This window comes from Bubalus kerabau, chromosome 7, assembly GCF_029407905.1.
Source record: "Bubalus kerabau isolate K-KA32 ecotype Philippines breed swamp buffalo chromosome 7, PCC_UOA_SB_1v2, whole genome shotgun sequence".
Lineage (NCBI taxonomy): Eukaryota > Metazoa > Chordata > Mammalia > Artiodactyla > Bovidae > Bubalus > Bubalus kerabau.
Window position 1 is genome coordinate 60259433 of NC_073630.1, and position 7937 is coordinate 60267369.

The window sequence follows — 7937 nt, forward strand, 5'->3', positions numbered from 1 at the left end:
TACTTTTATTCTATCTATGGTAAAAAAAAAAAATCCCTAACATTTGCCAAGACAAGGGTGAAGTAACCTGAGCATAATAGGCTCTGAGCTTGGAGATTTCACAGGCATCACCCAGGATGACTGGCTTCAGTGCTTCAATACCTGACTGTTTTAAGTCTCAAATATAATACATAAAGTAGTCAGGTGAACTTTCTGTAACCTAACTGAGTACTGGACCATCTTCTGATCCAAACTAGCTTCACAGGGTCTTGGAATAAAGCTTAAATCTTTACCCCATCTATAGCATCTGACCCTGCTTGGTATTACAACCTGTCCCTGCACTCACTCAGCTCTACTCCTACTAACCTTATCACTATTCCTCTAATAAACCAAGCTCATTTCAGCCTCAGCACCTTTGTTTTTTCTACTTTTCTGATATACTCTTAGGTCTTTGTTTTGAAGCTCACCTCAAGGAAGCCTTGGCCTTCCCTTCAGAACTATCACCTCCACACCACCATTGCATACGACACTCCCCATCTGTGCTTTGTCTTTCTTCAGAACACTTCTCTACCCCACGTTGTCATATATTGTTCGTACATGTGTGTTGTATTTCTCTGGCAATCCCCAAAGCTCCTTTTGACTTGTAATCCCCATAAACATCATGTTAATTAGAATTCCACAGGATGTAGCTTGGCAAATGCTTACTTAGTTCATCTGTATTCTTATATCTCATTTTCTCCTGGATTTTCCATTAAAAAAGAAATAGGCACATCTGTGTTTCATTAAGGAGAAGGCAATGGCACCCATTCCAGTACTCGTGCCTGGAAAGTCCCATGAACGGAGGAGCCTGGTAGGCTGCAGTCCATGGGGTTGCTAAGAGTCGGACACGACTGAGCGACTTCACTTTCACTTTCCACTTTCATGCATTGGAGGAGGAAATGGCAACCCACTCCAGTGTTCTTGCCTGGAGAATCCCAGGGACAGTGGGGCCTGGTGGGCTGCCGTCTACGGGGTCGCACAGAGTCGGACACGACTAAAGCGACTTAGTAGCAGCAGCAGTGTTTCATTAAAATGTGCTAGTAATTCCAGAAAGCATCAGACTGTTTGATTTATCAGACTAGAGGCCCATTTACCAAATCTGACCAACACAGAGTTTTAACAAAAGTAAATCTGAGTGTGTTTCATAGAAGCTTCTCTCTCTGGGGAGCCCCAGTGGCTCAGTGGTAAAGAACTGGTCTGCAATGCATGAGACATAGGAGATGAAGGTTCAATCCTTCAGTCGGGAAGATCCCCTGGAGGAGGGAATGGCAACCCACTCCAGTATTCTTGCCTGAAAAATCCCACGGACAGAGGAGCCCGGTGGGCTACAGTCCATGGGATTGCAAAGAGTCAAACCTAACTTAGCATACATGCACACATTCTCTCACTCTCTAGAGCACCCTCATGCCGGATTAACCACTAACTGTATCGATTAAATACATTCTATATTAGGTGATATACGCATATATACATATACATACATACATATACACATACTCAGATATACTCATACACAAAATTGTCCCTTGATATTCAAAGGGGATTGATTTCAGGAACACTCTTAGATAGCAAAATACTCCAGTCCTTAGATACCAAAATACTCCAGTCCTTTATATAATATAATATAGTATTTGTGTATTACCTATGCAATCCTCCTTTATACTTGAAATCATCTCTAGATTACATATACTATCTAATAAAATGTAAATACTATGTAAATAGTTGCTGGCATGTGGCAAAATCAAGTTATGTTTTTGAAATTTCCAAGAATTTTTTTGAATATGTTTGATCTGCAATTGATTGAATCTATGGATAGGAAAAGTGCAGATACAAAGGGCCTACTCTATATAATTGGAAAGACAGAAATAGAAGATAAAGATAGATATAGATTATGTATATATATGCTATCTAACCATAACATTTATATTAGATCCATGTATTTATAAGAAGCTAATGTATTATCATACCTGGTCAGCTCACACATTTATGTTATCTTCTTGATTCCCAAAGGCATTCAAATTTTATTTATAAGCTCTGATTTACATGATAAAAAGCAACTGGCCTGAATGAATGCCATATGAAGAATCCAATTAAACTTATACATAGGTGGCATAGGGGGCTGACTATACAGTGTGATGTGAAGACATCATATACTTGTCTTTTCCGTTATATTCACCAATGACTAGATAGCACTATTAAAAGGCTACTACAAGCCACAGAGGTTTTATACAGGTGCGGTAGTCTATGTTAGTACTAGTACCTTACATAAGTATTTTAAGAAACATAGATAATTGTTAGTAGAAAATTGTACCTAAACTAGTTCCTAATATATTTTTTTATGTAAGAATTTGAAGCAAAAACTTTTCTGATGTTTTTATTCCATCTGATAAGAAAACTTACAGGGAAAAACAGGCACAGTAATGTATAATCCTTACCCATGACCTGGATTTATACTATAACAGTGTATGGGCCTTTAACTTTCTATTATTCTGTGCTATATAAAGAGGCATCAGTCCAGCATTAGACACTGTTGCCAATGTTCCTTTTGGGCATAAATTGAAAATATGAGAATCTTTAGTACATAATTATGTAAAAAATGATTTTAAAGTACATACCAAATTTTTTTTAACAACAACATATCAGGGTAGAAGGTTGACAAGATTTATATAATCAGACATGCAAATGCTGCTAATGGAAGCTTTATAATTGCTCTGAAGCACAATTCATCATAATCACATGTTCTGAAAGCAAATAAATGACATGATACCTTAAATTATAGGTTTCCTATCAACCGGAGAGTAATCTTTTACTTTCTCTTTATTCTTTATGTCTCTTCTGTACTCTAATTATTGATAATTCTGGCAGGAGAAATAAGCATGCAAGCTTCATCTCTTTTAAATGATTTTAACTTAAGATAAATTTGAAAATACCCTATATTAGGAAGCCCTATGGAATGCTATGAAAAACACACACCTGGTGGTTAATTTTTTCATGTAATTATGGAAAGTAAAATTTTCATAAACAAAGTAAAAGAAAGTATAATCCCCAGTGCTAGGTTTTGCAAAATAGCCCAAAGCAGATTATTTTCCCCAATGAGTGAGTCAGAATTAAATTGAACAAAAAACACCACCAAAATTCAATTTTCTCTCCTTTAGTAAAGAACTGTAAATAACTGTTCTTTAGTTAAAATCCATTGCTGTGTGCAATGCTACTGTACCCTGGACATGAGTACTATTTTAACTTTCAGAACATGATTTGCTATAATGCACACAGTTGTTTGCCTGCAAATAACCCTTCTCCCTTTTCTCCTAACAATTATTATTCCATCCCTACCCCTTTCTCTTACCTAGCCCATTCTGTCTCATAGCCACATCAACTCAGGCCAATGAGATGAGATGAAAAAGAATGTGAATCATTTATCCTGTTATATAACAACCCTCTAAAACTTAGTAGCTTCAGTTACCATTTATACATAATTGAGTTGGTGACATGGGCTGGTTTTACCTGGTATCTCTTCTGGTTTCAGCTGGGCTCAGTTATGTGTTTTTATTTGAAGAGTTGCTTGGATGCTGGGCACCGATTAGACTAAAATGGACTCAACTGCAAAGACTCATTTCTGCTCCACATTATCTCTTATCATCCAGCAGACAATCTTAGGTTGTTCACATTGAATCTGGATAGGTTTCCAAGGGTGAAAGCAGAGACATAAAAGGCCTGCTGAAGCCTAAGCTCAGAAGTGCTCACTGTCACTTCTACTGCATTCTGTTGGTCAAAGCAAGACACAAGGCAGGTGGTGATTTAATGGGTGAGAAAGCAGAAACCACCTCTTTTAAAAAATAAAATAAAAATTTTAAACATTTATTTATTTTTTAATTGAAGGATAATTATTTTACGGAATTGCATTGGTTTCTGCCAAGCATTAACATGAATCAGCCATCAGATCAGATCAGATCAGTCGCTCAGTCGTGTCCAACTCTTTACAACCCCATGAATCACAGCACGCCAGGCCTCCCTGTCCATCACCAACTCCCAGAGTTCACTCAGACTCATGTCCATCGAGTCAGTAATGCCATCCAGCCATCTCATCCTCTGTCGTCCCCTTCTCCTCTTGCCCCCAATCCCTCCCAGCATCAGAGTCTTTTCCAATGAGTCAACTCTTCGCATGAGGTGGCCAAAGTACTGGAGCTTCAGCTTTAGCATCATTCCTTTCAAAGAAATCCCAGGGCTGATCTCCTTTAGAATGGACTGGTTGGATCTCCTTGCAGTCCAAGGGACTCTCAAGAGTCTTCTCCAACACGATAGTTCAAAAGCAGCAATTCTTCGGCGCTCAGCCTTCTTCACAGTCCAACTCTCACATCCATATATGACCACAGGAAAAACCATAGCCTTGACTAGATGGACCTTTGTTGGCAAAGTAATGTCTCTGCTTTTGAATATGCTATCTAGGTTGGTCATAACTTTCCTTCCAAGGAGTAAGCCATAGGTATACATATGTTCTTTCTCTTTTGAAAGCCATCTCTTGATGGGAACAATTCAAAGTCACATTGTAAGTGCTGTGGCTATGGAGAGTAAAGAAATTGTGGCAATATTTCCAAACATGCTATCACAGGGAGTTTGCTGAGATTTGGGGAATAAATCCCTATTCTTTTGAGGCTATTGCTTATGAAGAGATATTTCCTTTCCTTCCATATATTTTCTTGTTAGGATATCAGGTTTAAACCTGCAATATCTAACTCAATGTCAACAAAGTGGCAAGTCTGTACAGAAGAAGAGTCCAGAGAAACAGAAGGCACAGAAAAAGCCAACTCCAGTCCATCCTTCCTCCCACCCCGCCCTGGCCTCCATCATCCCTAGGCAACCGCGGATGCGCTTTCTGCCACTCTGGATTAGCTTCAGTTGCCTAAATGTCATCATACAACATGTACACTTTTTGGTCTGGCTTGCTTCACCAAGCACATTTATTTTGAGTTTCTTCTGAGTCTTTGCATGTATCAATAATTCATTTATTGTTGAGTAGTAGTATGCCACCATAAAGTTTGTTGGTTTATTCATTGAATAAACTATTGAAAAACATCTGGGTTGTGTGCCGTTTCAGGCTACTACAAATAAAGACTCCATGAACATTTCTGTATGATCTTTGTACAGACATATGCTTGATTACTTTGAGTATCCCTTGGAGTAGAACGGCTAGATCATATGACAACTGTTATTTTTAACTTTTTAAGAGTGCAAAACTGTTTTCCAAAGTAGTTGTGCCATTTTACAGACTTAAAACCAGTGTGAATGATTTGAATATTCAACTTGAATATGAATATGGACAGACTATTTATTTTTTTGCCATTCTTATAGGTGTTGAGTGGTACTGCATTATGAATTTAATTTGCATTTTCCTAATGTCTAGTAGAGCTGAGAAACTTTTCATGTGCTTATTTGCCAGTCAAATATCTGTTCTAATCTTTTGCCAATTTTTAAATTGGGTTATTTATTTTCTTATTGAAGAGTTTTAAGAATTCTTATATATTATGGATATTTGAACTTGATATTGGGAAATAATTCTCCATTGTTCTCTCATACTTTTGAATGTCTTCTGAGCAGTGGCATTAACAAAGTTGTTTATACAATAAATATTCCAGCGATGAGAAAGAGTGTTTTTTTCTGGGGCAGAGGACATAGTGTTTGCTTTCCAGGATAATAAAGATATTTCCTATGGGAAAATGTTGAGGACATTGGCTAGCAGCCACTGTAGAAGACTGGGATTTCCTAAGTTCAGAGATGCTCACCTGTCATGCAAACTCACTACCCGCCCAGAATCACTGGACTTCTCTGCATCAAATTGTGGGACTTGGAGAAGGAAGAGGAACCAATAAGGATATGAAGTTCATATTGTGGCAGGTTAATTTATTAGCTCTTAAATTGATTAAAATCTCAGATCTTTTACAGTTCTCAACACTTCATTATGTGATTTTCTAATATTTTCTCACAGTCTATGGCATATCTTTTTATTCATCTAGCAATGTCTTTCAGAACACAGAATTTCATAATTTTGAAGAAATCTAACAAATCAACTGTTTATTTTCTTGATAATACCTTTTGTGTTGTCTTCTTGAAAGGCTTGAAGACTTTATTACTAAATTCTCTTTTATATGGTAATATTCTTGGCTCTGAAATCTGCTTTGATAATAATACAGTAATTCCAGCTTTCTTTTGACTAGTATTAAAGGATAAAACTTTTGCCATTTATTTAATTTAAATCCATTTATATCTTTATTTAAGATTTTTAGGCAGGACACACTTGGGTTTTGATTTTGTATTTGATGTGAAAATCTCTTCCTCTTGATTGAAGTGTTTAAACTATACATACTTAATATGATAATATGCTTGGTTTGATCTTTGTTTTCTATTTGCCTATGTCCTTTTTTTCCTCTTTGCTTTAAAACAATTATTCAAGTATTTAATAATTCCCATTTTATCTCTTTAATTTGCTTACCAGCAATCACTATATGTTGTGTTCAGGGTTTACAGTATACATCTTAAATGTATCACAAGCTACTCTTGTGAGATATTTTTTGACAATGTAAGAATCTTAAATAGTTTACTTCCATTTCTTCTCTCTTAGTATTTCTGATGATGTTATACTTCTATATATGTTATAAACTCCAAAATACATTTTGTTTTTACTTTATACAGTTTACTATTTTAAAATAGATTAAAATAATAAAATTATCTATATTTACCTATGTATTTAGCATTTCTGGTATACTTTATTCATTTGTATAGATTTTTGTTTCCACATGATGCTATTTTCCTTCTGACTAAAGAACTTTCTGTAACATTTCTTGGTGTGTATGTCTCAAAGTCACTATTTCAGTCATTGTATATCAGAAAATCACTCAGTTTGCATTAACTTTTGAAAGCATATTTCACCAAGTAAAGAATTCCAGTATGATATTTTTTGAAATTCCAGTATTTAGAAATTCTGTTGCACTATCTTCTAGCTTGTGTTGTTTTCTATGTGAAGTCTGTCATCATCTTTATTTTTATGCTTCTCTATGTAATAGATTTTTTTCTCTGAGGCTAATATAAAGAGTTTCTCTTTGGTTTGTCACTAGTTCTAAGTAATTTGATTATGATATGACTTGGTGTAGTTTTCCCCTTACTTTCTTTGCTTGGAATTTGTTGTGCTTCTTGGATCTGTGAGTTTATGCTGCTGCTGCTAAGTTGCTTCAGTTGTCTCTGACTCTGTGCTACCCCATAGATGGCAGCCCACCAGGCTCTACCATCCCTGGGGCTCTCCAGGCAAGAATACTGGAGTGAGTTGCCAGTTCCTTCTCCAATGCATGAAAGTGAAAGTGAAAGTGAAGTCGCTCAGTGGTGTCCGAATCTTTGCAACCCATGGACTGCAGCCCACTAGGCTCCTCCGTCCATGGGATTTTCCAGGCAAGAGTACTGGAGTGGGTGCCACTGCCTTCTCCGCTGTGAGTTTATACCTTTCTCCAAATTTGGAAAAAGTCTGTCATCTCTTCAAATATTGCTTTGGTCTCACTCTTTCTCTTTGTTCTTTGGGGGTCTGCTTATACATGGATTTGGCAGTTTGAAGTTGTTCTACATTTCACTGATTCTCCAAATTTTCTTTTCCAGTCAATTTATTCATTTTGTTTCATTTTGGATAGTTGTTAACTTCCCCTGCTCCCAACAATGTCCAATTTCCCATTAATCACACAATGTTTTTTTTGTTTGTTTTTGATTTTTTTTCTTTTTTTTCATCTCAGACGCTTTAGTTTCTATCCCTGGATGTTTGATTTGGTGTTTCAAAATTTTTCATTTCTCTTTTTTAACATGATCGGTTTTCCTCTAGGTTCTTAAACATGTAATACCATCAAAATAACTATTCTACTCTTCTTGTCTGCTAATTCTATCAT

At 36.4% G+C, this 7937-nt stretch overlaps 1 long non-coding RNA gene across 1 annotated transcript in view; it reads left to right on the forward strand.

Moving 5' to 3' along the window:
* Positions 1-5083, forward strand: part of LOC129657754 (uncharacterized) — a 62907-nt gene extending 57824 nt beyond the window's left edge. Inside the window, exon 4 of the long non-coding RNA XR_008717087.1 lies at positions 4723-5083. This is a non-coding gene — a long non-coding RNA (uncharacterized LOC129657754). The remainder of the gene's footprint in view (positions 1-4722) is intronic.
* Positions 5084-7937: the final 2854 nt, after the last annotated feature.